At 47.8% G+C, this 20,230-nt stretch overlaps 1 long non-coding RNA gene across 1 annotated transcript; it reads right to left on the bottom strand.

Annotated features, from left to right (window-relative positions):
• Positions 1-1,542: 1,542 nt before the first annotated feature.
• LOC125758134 (uncharacterized) lies at positions 1,543-10,386 on the bottom strand. The gene is made up of 2 exons (XR_007415892.1): positions 10,113-10,386; positions 1,543-1,706 (listed from the first exon to the last, which is right to left on the bottom strand). It is a non-coding gene; the product is annotated as an uncharacterized LOC125758134 (long non-coding RNA).
• Positions 10,387-20,230: the final 9,844 nt, after the last annotated feature.

Genomic DNA, 20,230 nt, shown 5'->3' on the forward strand with positions numbered 1-20,230 from the left:
TTGAACATGCTTGACCCAGTCCACCATTTGGGCATTCGTCTTTCTACGGGCGCCTTTCGCACCAGCCCCGTGGAAAGCCTCTACGTCGAATCGGACGAATGGTCGCTACACCTTCAGAGATCTTACCTATCTTTTGTATATTTCCTCAAAGTGAACGCAAACAACGAACACCCCTCACACACTACAATCAATGAGTTGTCTGCTTCTGAACTTTTTTACAACCGTCCCTCGATGAGACAGCTGTACTCACTTCGTGTGAGGGGACTAGCTGAAGAAATGGGTGTGCCACTTCTCGAACACTGTCTAATGGCTCCCGCTGCCTATCTCCCGCCGTGGCAGTGGCAGCTTATAGAATGCGATGTTTCTTTCGTCGAGGTTACCAAGCATGCGCCACTTGCACATATCCGTACACACTTTCTCGAATTACAATACAAGTACCCACACCCTGAATTCTTTACAGATGCCTCAAAGTCTAACACTTCCGTGTCGTACGCAGCCGTTGGTCCATCCTTTTCCGATTCCGGTATTCTGCACCCTGATTCCAGTATCTTCACGGCAGAAGCCTACGCGATACTTGCGGCAGTTAAACACATAAAACAATTAAAACTACAAAAGGCAGTGATATACACGGATTCATTAAGTGTAGTGAAAGCTTTAAAAACTATGACAAAACACACAAATCCGGTCCTTGTCTCGCTCTACTCTATTTTATGCACGATCTACTCTCTTAAACAGCATGTCGTAGTGTGCTGAGTGCCAGGGCACCGCGAGATACAAGGCAACGTGTTGGCGGATCAGCTAGCAGCATCCGCCCACGAAAACAGTCCCAATACATCTGTAGCTATCCCTCCAATAGACCCTGCATTAGACTTAAAACCATTCCTCAAAAGAAAGATCAGGGCCTTTTGGCAGAGCACATGGGATAGGAACACACAAAATAAACTGCATCTTATCAAGCCGCAACTAGGTAATTGGCCGCCGGTATCGAAATCACGCTACACAGAAGTTACACTTTGCAGACTGAGGATAGGCCACACACATAGTACACATTCATATCTTTTGTCCTGAGGCGATCCACCTTTGTGTGAGCACTGTGGCGATCCACTAACTGTACTCCACATCCTACTGCAATGCACGGAACTAGACGCTCTCAGAAAAAAGCATTTTTCATCAATATACCTGCAGTTCCCACATCATCCCGATATGTTCATTGGCAGAGAACCACTTTTTAAATATCAGTCCCTTTTCGAATTTTTAAAAGATGTCCATAACTTCAACGTTATTTTTCCAGGCGCTCCGTAGCGCGGCCTCATGATTGAGGCTGCTGCTGCGGTAACTCTATCAAAGGAAGCACCTGCCTCCCGGCCTTTGAGCGCAAAGGCCTTGAGGAGGTATTCGTGCTGTCATCCCGCCTCTCACTTACAAATGCCATGCTCAATCGTCATTTATCCCACACCCATAGATCACACCACTTATCACTGCCATAATTTTATACTATATACACATCTTTTACGCTTCTTTAAAGCACGTGATTTTAGGCCTCCCCGCAGGGGCGTCTGCGCAAGCAGGCGTTTGGTGTGTAGCGACACCACGGACCCGAGCTAACGGGGGGGTTTCGACCCCCTCCCACGCCTAGCCGTGCGTGGCTTTGCCGTGTCCGGGGAAAAGGGGATCCTGGGGGTTGAGCCGACGCTGGGTGATTGGACCTTTAAGGCCCCCCGGCAGAGACAACACACCCCTTTGGCCCCGGCTTCACGTAGACGGCACCCCTGGGCTGACCCACCCAGGGGAAATCGGCAGTCGCCTTTTCCATCTCTTTCTCTCCCCACATCTTCGTCTTTCTCTTACTTTTAATCTTTCCTGTCTTCTCCTCTCTTCAATTTACTTCCGTTTTTCTTGGCGGCGAGGGTTAAATTTGTGTATGTGCCCTCTCTTGGGCACATTATATTTGGTTATAGTAGCTGTGTACAGCTGGCGTAGACATACTTTATAGCAATATAAGTGTTGTCGCGTCCCCATGTTGGGCTCCATGGTGGGCGGCTGGCATGGCTGCCGAAACTATACATAATCTATGGTCTCAACCTCATTTCCTCCCCTGAATGATCGCCGTCTCACAAAGAGAGGGCGCACCGAAGAGACTTTCAACGCCTTGTTCAAACCCACAGAAAATTTTCCACGGTTCCACGTAATCCACTGCGAAACACTAGAAAAGAACGCAAGAACGATCTCTCCTTTTCTTGTATCGAAATGCCTCACCGACACACTCGGTCAAGGCTATAAGGCTACAAGAATGGCTAGTGGGGACCTTTTGCTAGAAGTTCAAAGTAAGACCCAGTATGAAAAACTTTCAAAACTTGCCTCTTTTGGAAGCACCCCTGTCTTTATTACACCACACCGATCCCTCAACAGTTCCCGAGGTCCCCGCAGGGGCGTCTGCGCAAACAGGCGTTTGGTGTGTAGCGACACCACGGACCCGAGCTAACGGGGGGTTTCGACCCCTCCCACGCCTCGCCGTGCGTGGCTTTGCCGTGTCCGGGGAAAAGGGGATCCTGGGGGTTGAGCCGACGCCGGGTGATTGGACCTTTAAGGCCCCCCGGCAGAGGCAACACACCCCTTTGGCCCCGGCTTCACGTAGACGGCACCCCTGGGCTGACCCACCCAGGGGAAATCGGCAGTCGCCTTTTCCTGTCTCTCTCCCCTCATCTTCGTCTTTCTCTCTCACTTTAAATCTTTGCTGTCTACTCCTCCCTTCTAGTTACTCCCATATTTCCTGGCGGCAAGGGTTAACCTTGTGTAGGTATCCAACCTTGGATAGTTATATTGGGTTATAGTGACAGCGTACGGCTGGCGCCGTGCAGGCTTGTTTGACAAGTCCAGCCGCGTCCCCTTGTTGGGCTCCGTGGTGGGCGGTCGGCGCTGTTGCCGAACACATTCATCTTTTTATGGCGTCTCAAGCATCCGCTCTTTTTGATCGGTCTCGTAAAAGAGGCCGCACCGAGGCAACCTATCATCTCTCAACGCAGACCACTGTATCATATCCCAAATACTACGTCATTCACAGTGAAGGAACTCCAGTAAGAAAGTTATCCCCGTTTTTGGTGGCCAAGTGCCTAAAGGAAAAGATCGGGCCCACGTACAAAGCTTCTAAAATGTCAAGTGGTGATCTACTCCTCGAACTTGCCGACAAAGACCAAGTACCGAAACTCTCTGAACTCAACCGTATTGGTGACACAACCATAACAATTTCCGCACACAGATCCCTAAACACCAGCAGGGGAGTAATATCCGAAGAAGATTTCTTGGGTCTAAGCGACGAAGAACTCCTCGAAGGCTTCCAGGACCAAAATGTCATAAAGGTACAGCGAATAGTTATCCGGCGCAACGATCAGGAAGTCCCTACAAAACATGCGATACTGACCTTTGGAACTAGTGAATTGCCCACCTCTCTTGAGGCAGGGTACGTCAAAATAAATGTCAGGCCCTACACTCCTAATCCCAGACGGTGTTTTAAATGCCACAGGTTCGGACATGCATCCCATTCGTGTAGGGGAAAAGAAACATGTGCAAAATGTAGCGAAAACGACCACAAAATCGAAAACTGCACTTCATCGCAACTTTGTGTCAACTGCAAGGGTGATCACCCAGCGTATTCCCGCTCATGCCCATCATGGAAAAAAGAAAAGGAAGTCATCGCTCTGACCGTCAAAGAAAAAATATCATTCCACGAAGCACGAAAACGCCTGTCTTACCTTTTCCGCAGGAGTTATGCCGATGTGGCGCACGCGGGGGCAGCGCCACAGAGGCCCCAGGAGCCCACCTCGACCACACGAAGTGGTCCCGTGGTGACTCCAAGCGCCCCCCCCCCCCCGGTGGAAGCAGCGTCTGCTGCTCCATCCACGTCAAAGGGCCCGCAGACTCCGGTCTCCAAGGGCCCTAAACTCAATCGAATGCCACGGCCTGAGACCCGGGTTTCAGCGCCGAATTCTCGATCGTCCAGCGCCTCTGAGAGGGCGATGGAGATTGACCACAAAGCCTCGGTGTCATCGACACCGACTGACAAGCGCTCCCTGGAGCGCGCTAAGCAGGACAAAGTCCCCATCACGACTATCTTCAACAAAAAGCGATAACTCAAATGGTTATCGCTACTGTATGCTACACAACTGCTCAACATATGTCACCTATACATTTTAAATAACGGAACACTTCACAACTGTATATTTGCTCTTTTTTCTCCATCATGGTTTTCATCGTTCACTGGAACTGCAGAGGGCTACTACATAATTTAGGTGACATAAAAGACATCATAAACAAGTACTCACCAATAGCATTATGTTTTCAAGAAACTAACCTAGGCGCAAAACATAAACAAGTCCTTAAGGGGTTTACAGTTCCCGAAGAGACCGCGAAGCCTGTAGCCGACTTTCGGGAGGTGTAGCTATTGCCGTTCAGTGCGGCACTCCTACCCGAGATGTCCAACTAAACACGTCTTTCGAGGCCGTAGCCGTCACCATTTTATCTTACAAAACCATCACCGTTTGTTCTCTCTATATCCCACCCCACACCCATTTTACCACGAGAAACCTAGAAAACCTAATGGAACAGTTACCAAAGCCATTTATTTTAGTGGGAGATTTTAACGCTCATTCTACTCTTTGGGGTAGTGAGAAAACTGATCAAAGAGGGCAGGTCGTTGAAGATTTTGTTTTGTCAAGTGATATCTGTCTTTTAAACTCGGGTGCTTTTACATACTTTTCACCAACCTCACGCACTTTTAGTTGTTTAGATCTTGCTCTGTGCTCACCAAGCCTTTTTAACGATCTTAAATGGAATGTCCTCGACACATCATATGGCAGTGACCATCAACCGGCCATCATCAAACTCTTACCAACATACGAAACTCTAGCTACCAAGCCACGACGGTGGAAATTACAACTCGCGAACTGGCCGCTTTTTACTGAGAACGCGAAGCTCGAAGATGTCTTTTTACCGGAACTTTCTATAGAGGAATTGAACGAAAGGTGTATAGAAGTTTTAATTACAGCGGCAGAAAAGGCGATACCACAATCGTCCGGTATTGTGCGACAAAAATTAAATCCCTAGTGGACGAAAGAATGTACCGAAGCGAAAAAACAGCAAAACAAGGCCTGGGGAAACTTACGAAGGTACCCGACGTATAGCAACCTCGTGATCTATAAACAGGCAAAAGCCAAAGCACGATTTATTCGTAGGCAAGCGGAAAAGTGCTCATGGCAAAAATACATATCATCAATTAATAGTTCGGCCACCTCAAAACATATCTGGGACCAGGTGAGAAAATTTAGAGGAGAGTACTCATCGTACACAATACCACTGCTTGCAAGTCCAGACGCACAAACAACACTAAAAGACCAGGCCGACCTATTAGGCGAACACTTTTACAATATCTCGTGCTCTGCGAATTACACAACAGCATTCCTCAAGTACAAAGAATCTGCTGAGAAGCAGAGACTGCCTACTCTCAGTACCTCAAATGAATTCTATAATCACGATCTCACTCTACACGAATTAAACAGGGTACTTTCCACCGGTAAAAAAACAGCAACAGGGCCTGACCGGGTACACTACACAATGCTGGCGCATCTTTCCCAAGCATCGGCGGTGGCACTTCTCCAATTCTTCAACAAAATATGGGAATCCGGCATAATGCCTCAAGCTTGGAAAAATGCAATAGTCATACCTTTTCTAAAGTCTGGTAAACCCCCGACATGTCCTAGTAGCTACAGGCCCATTGCATTAACAAGTTGTCTTGCAAAAACGTACGAGAGCATTATAAACATAAGACTCACCTTCATTCTTGAATCAAGACACCTAATAGACTCCCACCAATGCGGATACAAAAAGGGCTGCTCCACCACTGACCATCTCGTCAGACTGGAGCACGAAATACGAGAAGCGTTTTTACGCAAGCAATATTGTCTCGCAGTTTTTTTTTCGACTTAGAGAAAGCATATGACACGACGTGGCGATATGGTATTCTAAGAGACCTTGCAGACTTGGGAATCCGTGGAAGAATGCTAAAATGCCTATGTGATTTTCTCTCGAATCGAACATTTCAAGTACGTCTCGGCACAGCACTTTCACGAACATTTGTCCAAGAAAATGGCGTACCACAAGGTTGCATTCTGAGCACTACCCTTTTCATAGTCAAAATGAACTCCATTAACAAGGTCATCCCCCTCACAGTCATGCACTCTGTCTACGTGGACGATCTCCAAATTGCCTGTCGAGCCTCGAACCTTTCAACTTGTGAACGGCAACTCTAAATCACTATAAATAAACTGGCGAAATGGGCTGACAAAAACGGTTTTCGCTTTTCCACACAAAAAACCACTGTTGTTTTATTTAAGCAGAAGAGAGGATTATGCCCGGACCCAACTCTACGATTAAACAATGTCCCGATAGCAGTAAAACAAGACCATAAGTTCCTAGGAGTTACATTCGACCAAAAACTCAACTTCCTAGCCCACATAAACGCACTAAAAGTAAAGGCAAACAAAGCACTCAACCTTCTTAAAGTGTTATCCCACAAACAATGGGGTTCCGACCGACTGTGCATGCTACGCATCTACCGTTCTATTGTGCGCAGTATTTTAGACTATGGTTGTGTTGTCTACGGCTCAGCACGGGAGTCGTACATTCAGCGTCTTGACCCTGTACAGAATCTCGGCCTACGACTGTCCAGTGGTGCCTATAGAACATCCCCTGTGCAGAGTTTACATGTAGATTGTAACGAGCCTCTACTATGTCACCGAAGAATGTCACTAACCCTGTCTTACGTTTTGAGAATCAAGTCGTTACCTGAACACATAAATCACGACATTGTCACAAAATGCGACTCACGCTTACACTACCTAAACAGACCACACTTAATCAAGCCACTTATTTTAGGGTTTGAAGAATACTGCCGCTCATATGGCATATCAGAAGAAGCGCTCAATGTAGCAAACAAACCGCCAAGACTGCCCCCATGGTTTGACCTAACACTACTTAGCGACTTCTCCCTAACGCACCTAAAGAAAAAAGACACCCCACCAGAACACATCATTCAGGAATTCCGCGCACTCCAGCATAAATATAGAGACTGCACCGAATACTACACAGACGGCTCGAAAACGGAAAATCATGTGGGTATTGTGATTGTAACAGGAGAATGCGCTGTCAGCGTTAGACTTCCTCAGTGCATATCCATTTTCACAGCTGAGGCTTATGCCTTGTATGAAGCAGTTCGATATATCATAACTGGGGAACAAGAAGGCGATAATATACACGGACTCGTTAAGTGTACTAAAAGCTCTACATATGAAATCTGAATGTGAACCTTTAGTTGGCGGCATTTTAAATATGGTCGTTCGGAGTAGCCAAGCCGTTTCTATTCGTTTCTGCTGGGTCCCAAGCCATGTAGGGATACCTGGCAACGAAAATGCAGATAAATACGCTTCCTTAGCGGCACACAAAGCCCTTACAAAAATAAAAATTCCCCTGAAAGACAGCAATAGAAAAATTCGTCAAGCACTGTTAACTAAATGGCAGCAGCACTGGAACTCGTATGCGAACAATAAGCTCTATGTAGTAAAGCCCATACTCGGAGAATGGAAGACCTGTCGTCACCAAGAACGGTTTGTTGAAGTTATACTAACCCGACTCCGTATTGGGCACACACACCTGACCCACAACTTCCTGCTCACAAACGACGAACAGCCAACATGTGAAAAATGTCAAGAAACTTTAACAGTAATGCACATACTGATCACATGTCCCCATTACGATACGCAGAGACGAAAATATTTCGACCAACTATACAAATATCGTACGCCTATCCACCCTACTCTGCTTCTTGGAGATGATCCACTCGTACCCTTGGGCTCTGTGCTAAACTTCCTAAAAGAATGTGGCTTTCTAAATAAGCTTTAAAACTGCTTTAATGTCCATTAATGTGTGCATCAATGTTTAAAACTGCAACAATTTCAACGTTCAAACTTCAAAACACCTAGTGAATGGCGCAGCATAGCCGTAGCTGCTTTTGCGCCAAAAAAAGCCGAATTAACTAACTAACAAAGTTCCCGAGGTGTAGTATCTGACCAAGACCTGTTGGACTTGTCTGAGAGTGAGCTCCTTGAGGGCTGGAGTGAACATCATGTAACGCACGTACAGCGAATTAAAATCAGACGTGACGACAAAGAAATCCCGACAAAACACCTGATTATCAAATTTTCCACAAGCACCCTTCCAGAATATCTTGAAACAGGCTACCTGAAGCTTAAGGTCAGACCTTACATCCCAAACCCGCGGCGTTGCTTTAAGTGCCAGCGTTTCGGTCACGGCTCTCAGAGCTGCCGCGGCCGTCAAACCTGTGCTAAGTGTAGTTCACACGATCACCCTGCAGACGACTGTGTCGAAGTTCCCCGTTGTGCAAACTGCGAAGGTGGGCACGCAGCCTACTCTCGCAGTTGTCCCTCATGGAAAAAAAGAAAAAGAAATAATAACACTCAAGGTAACGGAAAACATCTCCTTTAGAGAGGCGCGAAAACGCCTTTCTTTTCCACAGGGAACTCTATTCGCGGACGTGGCACGCAAGGGGGCAGTGTCACAAAGGTTCGCGGCGGCCGCACGTACCACGCACAGTGGACGGGCGGTAGCGCCATCTGCCCCCTCAGCGGAAGCAGCCCGTACTGCTCCGCAACCAAAGGGCATGCAGGCCTCCGGATCTGCAGGCCCAGGGCCTTCTGTTCAGGCAGAAAGCCCTAAAACACTGACACCCGTCCGCGTAAGCCGCGACCGGGCATCCAGCGCCTCTGCCGAGGTGATGGACACAACGGCAAGCCCAACGGCGTCTCAGGCGCCGAAGGAGCGGCGCAGCTCGTTGGAGCGCGCCAAAAAAGAAAAAGCCCGCATCACAGGGCCTGGACAGGGCTCTGTGACTTAAGGTAATAGTTCTTTCAGTACACACAGCACTAACTTACACTCAAAATGGATACACAAATTATACAATGGAACGTCAGAGGTCTACTAAGAAACCTCGACGATATCCAAGAGCTGCTACATGAACACACACCAAAAGTGCTGTGTGTGCAAGAAACACATTTAAAATCCAAAAACACGAATTTTCTACGCTAATATGTGATATTCCGAAAGGACCGGGATAATGCTGTGGCGTCATCTGGTGGCGTAGCCGTTATAGTTAACCAAGGAATTGCATGTACCCACTTACCACTCCAAACATCCCTTGAGGCAGTGGCTGTTCGAGCCGTCCTATTCAACAAACTGATCACAATCTGCTCACTTTACATACCCCCGCAGTGCCACCTCCAAAAATATGTATTTGAGTCCTTAATAGACCAACTTCCAGAACCATTTCTGGTCCTTGGAGACTTGAATGCACACAACAGTCTATGGGGTGACTCTCGCTGCGATGCGCGAGGTCGTCTGATTGAACAGTTCCTTTTCTCTTCTGGCGCATGTCTCTTGAATAAAAAACAACCAACATATTATTGCCTTGCAAACAGAACATACTCGTCCATAGATCTCAGCATAGCGTCTCCATCACTTCTGCCCCTAATTAAATGGAAAGTTATCAATAATCCTTACGGAAGTGACCACTTTCCAATACTTCTGAACACACCAAGTACTAATGAATGTCCCCCTCAGGTTCCAAAATGGCTGATTGAGAAGGCCGATTGGGAACAGTTTCGGAATGCTACACTGTTAAGTTGGACGGACATGTCTTCCTTAAGCATAGACGCAGCTGTAGAATACTTTACATCATTTCTGATTGATGCCGCAACCAAATGTATTCCACAATCAAGTGGACACTCTGGAAAACGACGAGTTCCATGGTGGAACAGTGATTGCAGAAATGCGCGTAAGAAACAAAACAAAGCATGGAATTTGTTTCGCGACTCTCCGACAGCGGCCCCGCAGGGGCGTCTGTGGAAGCAGGCGTTTGGTGTGTAGCGGCACCACGGACCCGAGCTAACGGGGGGTTTCGACCCCCTCCCACGCCTAGCCGTGCGTGGCTTTGCCGTGTCCGGGGAAAAGGGGATCCTGGGGGTTGAGCCGACGCCGGGTGATTGGACCTTTAAGGCCCCCCGGCAGAGGCAACACACCCCTTTGGCCCTGGCTTCACGTAGACGGCACCCCTGGGCTGACCCACCCAGGGGAAATCGGCAGTCGCCTTTTCCTGTCTCTCTCTCCCCACATCTTCGTCTTTCTCTCTCACTTTAAATCTTTCCTGTCTACTCCTCTCTTCTCGTTACTTCCGATTTTTCCTGGCGGCAATTGTTAACCGTGTGTGGCTCCCAACCTTGGGTAGACCATATTAGGTTATAGTGACGGCGTACTGCTGGCGTTGCGCAGACTTTTCTCATGTTCTGCCACGTCCCCCTGTTGGGCTCCGTGGTGGGTGGTAGGCGCCGTTGCCGAACAAGCGACTTTTTCCATGGGACCCTCAAACCCCTCTTCCACCGATCGTGCCCCAAAAAGGGTACGCACCGATGCATCGCAATTCTTTTGGCCCAAAAACAACGACACTTTTCCTAAATACCACGTGGTTCACTCTGAACAATCATCTGAAAAAGCTAGAGCCATTTCACCTTTTCTTGTTGCTAAGTGCTTGAAAGACACCATAGGAACGGGATATAAGGCCACAAGGATGGCAAGCGGGGACCTACTCCTCGAATTAAAAGACAAGGAACAGTACCTTAATTTGTCACATCTAGTCGCGTTTGGAAACATCCCCGTCTCTGTGAGCGCGCACAGGACGATGAACACTGTCAAAGGTGTAGTGTCCGATGAGGACCTGATTGGCCTCAGCGAGGAAGAACTACTAGATGGATGGAAAGATTCAAATGTCACTCATGTCCAAAGGATCAAGATAAGGCGCGACAACACCGAAATACTGACCAAGCATTTGATACTTACTTTTGCCTCCAGCACACTACCCGAGGCCATAGAAACCGGCTACGTCAGGCTTGCTGTACGACCTTTCATACCAAACCCACGGCGATGCTTTAAATGTCAAAGATTTGGTCACGCGTCTCAAAGCTGCCGAGGGCAGCTCACCTGTGCAAAATGCGGAACCACGGGTCATTCTGTTGATGACTGCGCTGGCGATGGGACTCACTGCGCGAACTGTGAAGGTGACCACCCTGCGTACTCCAGGGCCTGCCCGGCCTGGAAGAAAGAGAAAGAAATACTCACGATAAAAGTAAAAGAAAACATAACGTTCCGTGAAGCACGACAGCGAGTTTCATCGTCATTTCCAGCAAGAACATCTTTTGCCGAAGTGGTGCGACGGGGGGCAGCACCACAACGGCCTATCGCGGTTGCCCGGACCACTCGCAGTATGCCGAGGCAAACGCCACCCGCCCCCATGGTGGGAGCAGCGAAGGCTGCCCCGCCTACTCTGAATCTGACCACACCGGCGGCCACTACAAGCTCCGGCACCGTAGAGGCCAAGGAGGGCACATCGTCCTCCGGCTCGGTGGCGTCCAAGACTTCGTCACACCAGGCGAAGTCCCCACCTGCCAAGCCAGAGATCCCGGCGACTCCAGGGTCGTCGGGTCTCACGACCACGCCGCGCCAGGCGAGGTCGGACAAACAAGCCAGTAGCTCGCATACGCGGGCGTCCAGTGCCTCAAACGACACAACCCCGGTGCCTCTGGTACCGAAAGAGCGGCGTAGCTCCCTGGAGCGCGCTAAGAAAACCAAAAAGCCGATAATGGGGCCCGACGACGGCCCTGCTACTTGAGCTCTAAATTTCGACCTAAACAACACCCACTTCCTTCTCGTACACACAGCACTACCTGACATCCAATATGGAAGCACAAATTATACAATGGAACGTGAGAGGACTGCTTAGAAATCTCGACGATGTCCAAGAACTCTTACACAAACATACACCAAAGGTGCTGTGTGTACAAGAAACACACTTAAAATCCAAACACACGAACTTTCTACGCAGCTACATTATTTTCCGGAAGGACCGGGATGATGCCATCGCGCCATCCGGGGGTGTAGCCGTTATAGTTAATCAAGGAGTAGCATGCACACATTTACCACTTCGAACTTCCCTTGAGGCAGTGGCTGTTCGAGCGGTTCTTTTGAACAAACTCGTCACCATTTGCTCTCTCTATATACCTCCACATTATCAACTGCAAAAACATGAATTTCAGTCTTTAATAGATGAGCTCCCTGAACCTTACCTTGTACTTGGGGACTTTAATGCGCATAGCTGTCTATGGGGTGACTCCCGCTGCGATGCGCGAGGTCGTCTAATTGAACAGTTCCTTTTCTCTTCCGGCACGTGTCTCTTGAATAAAAAAGAGCCAACATACTATAGCCTTGCGAACAATACCTACTCATCCATAGACCTCAGCATCACATCTCCACCACTTCTGCCCCTTCTAACCTGGAAAGTCATTAATAATCCCTATGGAAGTGACCATTTTCCTATAGTTCTGAGCACCCCAATAGTTAATGAATGTCCTCCACAGGTTCCCAAATGGCAAATTGACAAAGCCGATTGGGAACAGTTTCGTAAAATGGCTCTCTTAAGTTGGACCAACATGCGTGCTTTAAGCATAGATGAAGCTGTTGACTACTTTACAGCTTTTTTGATTGATGCCGCAATGAAGTGTATCCCACAAACATCTGGACTGCCCGGCAAACGACGTGTGCCATGGTGGAACACTGAGTGTCGAAACGCGCGCAAAAAACAAAATAAAGCATGGAGGCTGCTTCGGGACTCGCCGTCAGCCGAGAATCTCGACAGTTTTAAAAACATAAAGTCACAAGGCAGGAGAACTCGCCGACAGGCAAGAAGACAAAGTTGGCAGAAATTTTTATCGGGAATTAACTCATATACACAGGAAGTTAAAGTCTGGAACATGGTTAGTAGGGTAGCAGGCCGACAAGCACATTCACTTCCCCTAGTAAACACACAAGGTGACATCTTGGAAGACCAGGCGAACTTCCTAGGCGAACACTTCGAACAGGTGTCGAGCTCGTCACACTACACGGAAGCTTTCCGACGATACAAAACAAGAATCGAAAAAGAGAAACTAGAGCGTAAATCCGCAAAACACGAAGCATACAATGAACCTTTCTGCATAGCTGAGCTACAAGCATCGCTTAATTGCTGCAATAATTCCGCCCCAGGCTCCGACCGTGTTGTATATGAAATGTTGAAACACCTGCCATCTGAAACACAAAAAACCCTCCTTTCCCTATATAATGCTGTTTGGTATTCCGGCGAGATCCCCTCGGCCTGGAAAGAAGCCATTATTATTCCTATTCTAAAACAGGGCAAGGACCCATCCTCCGTTGCGAGCTACAGGCCCATTGCACTAACAAGCTGCCTGTGTAAACTTTTTGAAAAGATGATAAACCGCCGACTTATACATTTCCTCGAAGCAAACAAATCACTTGACCCATACCAGTGCGGTTTTCGAGAGGGTAGATCTACCTCTGACCACCTTATCCGTATCGAGGCACAAATTCGCGACGCTTTTGTTAACAAGCAATTCTTCCTTTCGGTGTTCCTCGATATGGAAAAGGCCTACGACACCACATGGCGCTTTGGAATATTAAGAGACCTATCCCACTTAGGTGTCCGAGGAAAGATGTTGACCATAATCGAAAGCTATTTGTCCAATCGCACGTTCCGTGTTCGAGTGGGTAATGTCTTGTCCCGAATATTTGTCCAGGAAACTGGAGTGCCGCAAGGTGGTGTCCTGAGTTGCACACTTTTTATTATAAAAATGAATTCCCTACGTCTGTGCATTCCACGGAATATGTTTTATTGCACATATGTCGACGACGTGCAGATCGGTTATAAATCTTGCAACCTTTCAATGTGCGAGCGGCAGGTGCAACTTGGTTTAAACAAGGTAACCAAATGGGCAGACGAGAACGGGTTCAGCCTTAACCCTCAAAAAAGTACTTGCGTATTATTCTCAAGAAAGAGAGGCCTACATCCCGATCCAGACATTGATCTGCATGGTCAGCGGCTACCTGTGAAAACGGAGTATAAATTCCTCGGCGTAATTCTAGACACGAAACTAAGCTTCATATCACACATAAAGTATATAAAGAACAAGTGCATAAAAACCATGAATATTCTAAAGGTATTGTCACGCACTACGTGGGGTAGTGACAAGAAGTGTCTGATGAATCTTTATAAAAGCCTCATACGCACGCGCCTGGATTATGGGGCGATAATATATCAGTCTGCGACACCAAGCGCGTTGAAGATGCTTGACCCTGTCCACCACTCGGGTATTCGTCTTTCTACGGGTGCTTTTCGCACCAGCCCCGTGGAAAGCCTCTACGTCGAATCGAACGAGTGGTCGCTCCACCTGCAGCGATCTTACATGTCGTTTCTATACTATCTCAAAGTGAACGCAGACAACGAACACCCCTCACACCCCACAATTAATGATATATCTAGTTCTGCCCTTTTCGGCCACCGTCCTTCGGTGCGACAGCCCTACTCACTTCGTGTGAGGGGCTTAGCTGAGGAAACGGGTGTGCCACTTTCCGAACGCTGTCTATTGGCTCCCGCTGCACAACTGCCGCCGTGGCGGTGGCAGCTTATAGACTGCGATCTTTCTTTCATGGAAGTAACGAAACACGCGCCTATTGCACATATCCGTACATACTTCCTTGAACTACAACACAAATACACTTGTGCAGAATTCTTTACAGACGCCTCAAAGTCCAATACTTCTGTGTCTTACGCAGCCGTTGGGCCATCCTTTACGGATTCCGGTATTCTACACCCTGAATCAAGTATCTTCACGGCAGAAGCTTACGCGATACTTGCGGCCGTTAAACATATTCAACAATTAAAACTACAAAAGGCAGTGATTTACACAGACTCTCTAAGCGTGGTAAAAGCTTTAAAAACTCTGAAAAGACACAAAAACCCCGTCTTTGTCTCGCTGTATTCTCTTTTAAGCACGATCTACGCACTCGAACAACATGTCGTAGTGTGCTGGGTGCCAGGGCACCGCGAGATTCAGGGCAACGTGTTGGCGGACCAGCTGGGAGCATCCGCCCACGCAAACAGTCACAATACATCCTTAGCTATTCCCCCATTAGACCTAAAACACTTCCTGAAAAGAAAGCTCAGAGCCTTTTGGCAGACCACTTGGGATATGCATACACGAAATAAGCTACGCGTTGTCAAACCGCATCTGGGTAATTGGCCGCCAGTATCAAAATCACGCCACACAGAAGTTACACTCTGCAGACTTAGGATCGGTCACACATACAGTACACACACACACCTTCTGTCCGATGGCGAGCCACCTTTGTGTGATAGATGTGGTCAGCCACTCACTGTCCTTCACGTCCTCATTCAGTGCAAGGAACTCGATGCTATCAGAAAAAAGCACTTTTCATTGCCCTACCGACAGCAATTTCCACTTCATCCTTCAATGTTCATCGGTAGGGACCCGCTTTTTACATATCAGTCACTGTCTGCTTTTTTAAACGATGTACAGAGTTTTCATGTCATATATCAAGGTGATCCGTAGCACGGCCTCTAAGCAGAGGTCGCTGCTGCGGTGAATACGTTAAAGACAGCACTTGCCTCGCGGCCCTTGGACTGAAGGCCATTGACGAGGCATTCGTGCTGATGTCATATCTTCATAGTTTTATTCTTGCGACCACTTGTCATACATTCCACTACACATATTTCACGTCACTCTCATGATTTTAATATATATATATATGTTTTACCCGCCTTTAGCGCGAGGAATTTTGGGCCCCTATACAGCTACTTACCACAACCATTGTTCACATCCTTTGTTTCATGAACTGGCGCTCTTTGGCCATCAATTGGCCCTTGCGCCATTAAACACCACATATCATCATCATCCCCGACAGCGGAGAACCTTAAAAATTTTAAGATTATCAAGTCTCAAGGCAGGAGAACGCGCCGACAGGCTAGAAGAGAGAGTTGGCAAAAATTTCTATCAGGCATCAATTCATACACACAAGAAGGCAAACTCTGGAACATGATTAGTAGGGTAGAAGGACGACAAACACATTCACTGCCTCTAGTAAACACACAAGGCGACAGCTTAGAAGACCAAGCAAACTTTCTAGGCGCACATTTCGAACAAGTGTCCAGCTCGTCGCACTATTCCGAGGCTTTCCAACGCTACAAGACAACAATAGAAAAACAGAAATTAGAGCGCAAATCCACAAAACACGATGCGTACAACAGAGCTTTCTCCTTAGCTGAGCTGCAGGCATCGCTAACCTGCTGCAGTAGTTCCGCCCCAGGCTCCGACCGTGTGGTATATGACATGCTGAAAAACCTACCTGCCGAAACGCAAAAAACCTTACTTTCCTTGTACAATGCCATCTGGTTTTCCGGCGAGATCCCCTCGTCTTGGAAAGAGGCGATCGTCGTTCCCATTCTTAAACAGGGCAAGGATCCATCCTCCGCTGCGAGTTACAGGCCCATCGCACTTACAAGCTGCCTGTGTAAACTTTTCGAAAAGATGATAAACCGCCGACTTATGCATTTCCTGGAAAGAAACAATCTACTTGACCCGTACCAGTGCGGATTTCGCGAGAATAGATCCACCACCGACCACTTGTTACGTATCGAGGCACAAATCCGTGACTCATTCGCCCACAAGCAGTTCTTTCTTTCTGTGTTCCTCGATATGGAAAAGGCTTACGACACAACATGGCGCTTCGGAATACTAAGAGACCTGTCCCACCTTGGTGTACGTGGTAGAATGCTAGATATAATAGAGAGCTACTTGTCGGATCGTACGTTCCGTGTCCGAGTAGGAAATGTTCTATCAAGACCATTCCTTCAAGAAACCGGAGTGCCACAGGGTGGTGTACTTAGCTGTACACTCTTTATAATCAAAATGAATTCCTTGCGTCTTTGCATCCCACGGAATATGTTTTACTGCACATATGTCGATGATGTACAGGTCGGCTTTAAATCGTGCAACCTCTCGATGTGTGAGCGGCAGGTCCAGCTAGGTTTAAACAAGATCTCTAGATGGGCAGACGAAAATGGCTTTACACTGAATGCACAAAAAAGTACTTGCGTCTTATTCTCCCGAAAGAGAGGCCTCCATCCCGATCCAGATATTGGCCTACACGGACAGCGTCTGTCGGTAGAAACGGAGCACAAGTTCCTAGGGCTTATCCTAGACACGAAACTCTCCTTTATAACACACATCAAGTACATAAAACACAAGTGCATAAAAACAATGAATGTTCTAAAAGTATTGTCACGCACTGCGTGGGGCAGTGACAAGAAATGTCTGATAAATTTGTATAAAAGCCTCATACGTACTCGCCTAGACTACGGGGCAATAATCTACCAGTCTGCGACACCAAGCGCCCTAAAAATGCTTGACCCTGTCCACCATCTAGGCATTCGGCTATCTACGGGCGCCTTTCGCACCAGCCCCGTGGAAAGCCTCTACGTCGAATCGAACGAGTGGTCGCTACACCTCCAGAGATCTTACCTATCTTTTGTATATTTCCTGAAGGTGAACGCAAACAACGAACACCCCTCACACACTACAATCAATGAGTTGTCTGCTTCTGAACTTTTTCACAACCGTCCTTCGATGAGACAGCCGTACTCACTTCGTGTGAGGAGCCTAGCTGAAGAAATGGGTGTGCCACTTCTCGAACACTGTCTAATGGCTCCCGCTGCCTATCTCCCGCCGTGGCAGTGGCAGCTTATAGAGTGCGATCTTTCTTTCGTCGAAGTTACCAAGCATGCGCCACTTGCACATATCCATACAGACTTCCTTGAATTACAATACAAGTACCCACACCCTGAGTTCTTTACAGATGCCTCAAAGTCTAACACTTCTGTGTCGTACGCAGCCGTTGGTCCATCCTTTTCCGATTCCGGTATTCTGCACCCTGATTCCAGTATCTTCACGGCAGAAGCCTACGCGATACTTGCGGCAATTAAACACATAAAACAATTAAAACTACAAAAGGCAGTGATATACACGGATTCATTAAGTGTAGTGAAAGCTTTAAAAACTATGACAAAACACACAAATCCGGTCCTTGTCTCGCTCTACTCTATTTTATGCACGATCTACTCACTTAAACAACACGTCGTAGTGTGCTGGGTGCCAGGGCACCGCGAGATTCCAGGCAGCGTGTTGGCGGATCAGCTAGCAGCATCCGCCCACGAAAACAGTCCCAATACATCTGTAGCTATCCCTCCAATAGACTTAAAACCATTCCTCAAAAGAAAGCTCAGGGCCTTTTGGCAGAGCACATGGGATAGGCACACACAAAATAAACTGCATCTTATCAAGCCGCAACTAGGTAATTGGCCGCCGGTATCGAAATCACGCTACACAGAAGTTACACTTTGCAGACTTAGGATTGGCCACACATACAGTACACATTCATACATTCTGTCCGGAGGCGATCCACCTGTGTGTGACCATTGTGGCGACCCCCTCACTGTACTCCACACATTACTGCAATTCAGGGAACTAGACGCTCTCAGAAAAAAGCATTTTTCATCTATATACCTGGAGTACCCACTCCATCCTGTTATGTTCATTGGGAGAGAACCCCATTTTAAATATCAGTCCCTTTTTGCATTCCTAAAAGATCTACACAATTTTAACGTTATTTTTCCAGGCGCCCCGTAGCGCGGCCTCATGATTGAGGCTGCTGCTATGGTTTCCATCAAAGGAAGCACCTGCCTCCCGGCCTTTGGGATCAAAGGCCTTGAGGAGGCACTCGTGCTGTTATCCCGTTTTTCACTTGTAAATACCATGATCACTCGTCATTTATCCCACAACCATAGATCACACCACTTGTCACTGCCATAATTTTAGACTCTATACACATTTTTATGCTTCTTTATAGCGCTTGATTTTAGGCCTCTATACAGCCACAATACACCCTATCATTGTATCACTGGTCATCGCTAACACCACATAAAAGACATGGCGCTCTTTGGCCAACCATGGCCCTTGCGCCACAAAACCCCACTAATCATTATCAATTTTTGGCTTTTTCGTAAGCTAAAATTGCAACGTAGCGACACCCGCAACCTACCGCGGCATCTTTCTTTTCTTTTTTTACTACTTACACACGCCTGCGCGCGTGGAAAGTCCGCTAGGGTAGCCCAAAGATGGACCCCACACAAAAAGGTCGGCATATTCACTAACTAAATGCTAACCGTTTACTTGTCACAAAAAGCACTATAGCCTCTTAGCAAGTGAAGGTAGTAAAATACAAGTTAGTGAAAATTGCTACTTCATTAATAACTCCCCGCAGGGGCGTCTGCGCAAGCAGGCGTTTGGTGTGTAGCGACACCACGGACCCGAGCTAACGGGGGGGTTTCGACCCCCTCCCACGCCTAGCCGTGCGTGGCTTTGCCGTGTCCGGGGAAAAGGGGATCCTGGGGGTTGAGCCGACGCCGGGTGTTTGGACCTTTAAGGCCCCCCGGCAGAGGCAACACACCCCTTTGGCCCCGGCTTCACGTAGACGGCACCCCTGGGCTGACCCACCCAGGGGAAATCGGCAGTCGCCTTTTCCTGTCTCTCTCTCCCCTCATCTTTGTCTTTTCCTCACACTTTTCATCTGTCCTGTCCTCTCCTATCTTCTGTTTACTTCAAATTTTTCATGGCGGCAAGGGTTAACCTTGTGTGGATGACCAGTCTTGGCTCACCATATGTGGTTATAGCGGTGGTGTACAGCTGGCGCTGGCAGACTTGTCCTCGCACATTTCCTGTCGCGTCCCCTTGTTGGGCTCGGTGGTGGGTGGTTGGCACCGCCGCCGAAACATAACGCGAATGCTATGTTAAGCACATCTTTTTCGAAATCCGATCGTACCCTGAAAAGGGTACGGACCGAAGCACCTCTCCAACTCTTTTCAAAGATACATGAACACTTTCCGAAGTACCACGTTATTCACAGTGAGCAGTCAGACGAAAAAGCGAGAACGATCTCACCCTTTTTGGTGGCAAGAAGCTTAACTGAAAAACTTGGGCCTGGTTACAAGGCATCTAAGATGGCTAGTAGCGATCTGCTCCTTGAGCTCAAAGACAGAAAGCAGTATGAAAACCTCTCTCAGCTCACATCATTTGGAAGTATCCCTGTCACAGTCACCCCACATAGGTCCATGAACACCGTTCGTGGTGTCGTCTCAGATGAGGATCTGTTG

This window comes from Rhipicephalus sanguineus, chromosome 4 (genome assembly GCF_013339695.2).
Source record: "Rhipicephalus sanguineus isolate Rsan-2018 chromosome 4, BIME_Rsan_1.4, whole genome shotgun sequence".
NCBI lineage: Eukaryota > Metazoa > Arthropoda > Arachnida > Ixodida > Ixodidae > Rhipicephalus > Rhipicephalus sanguineus.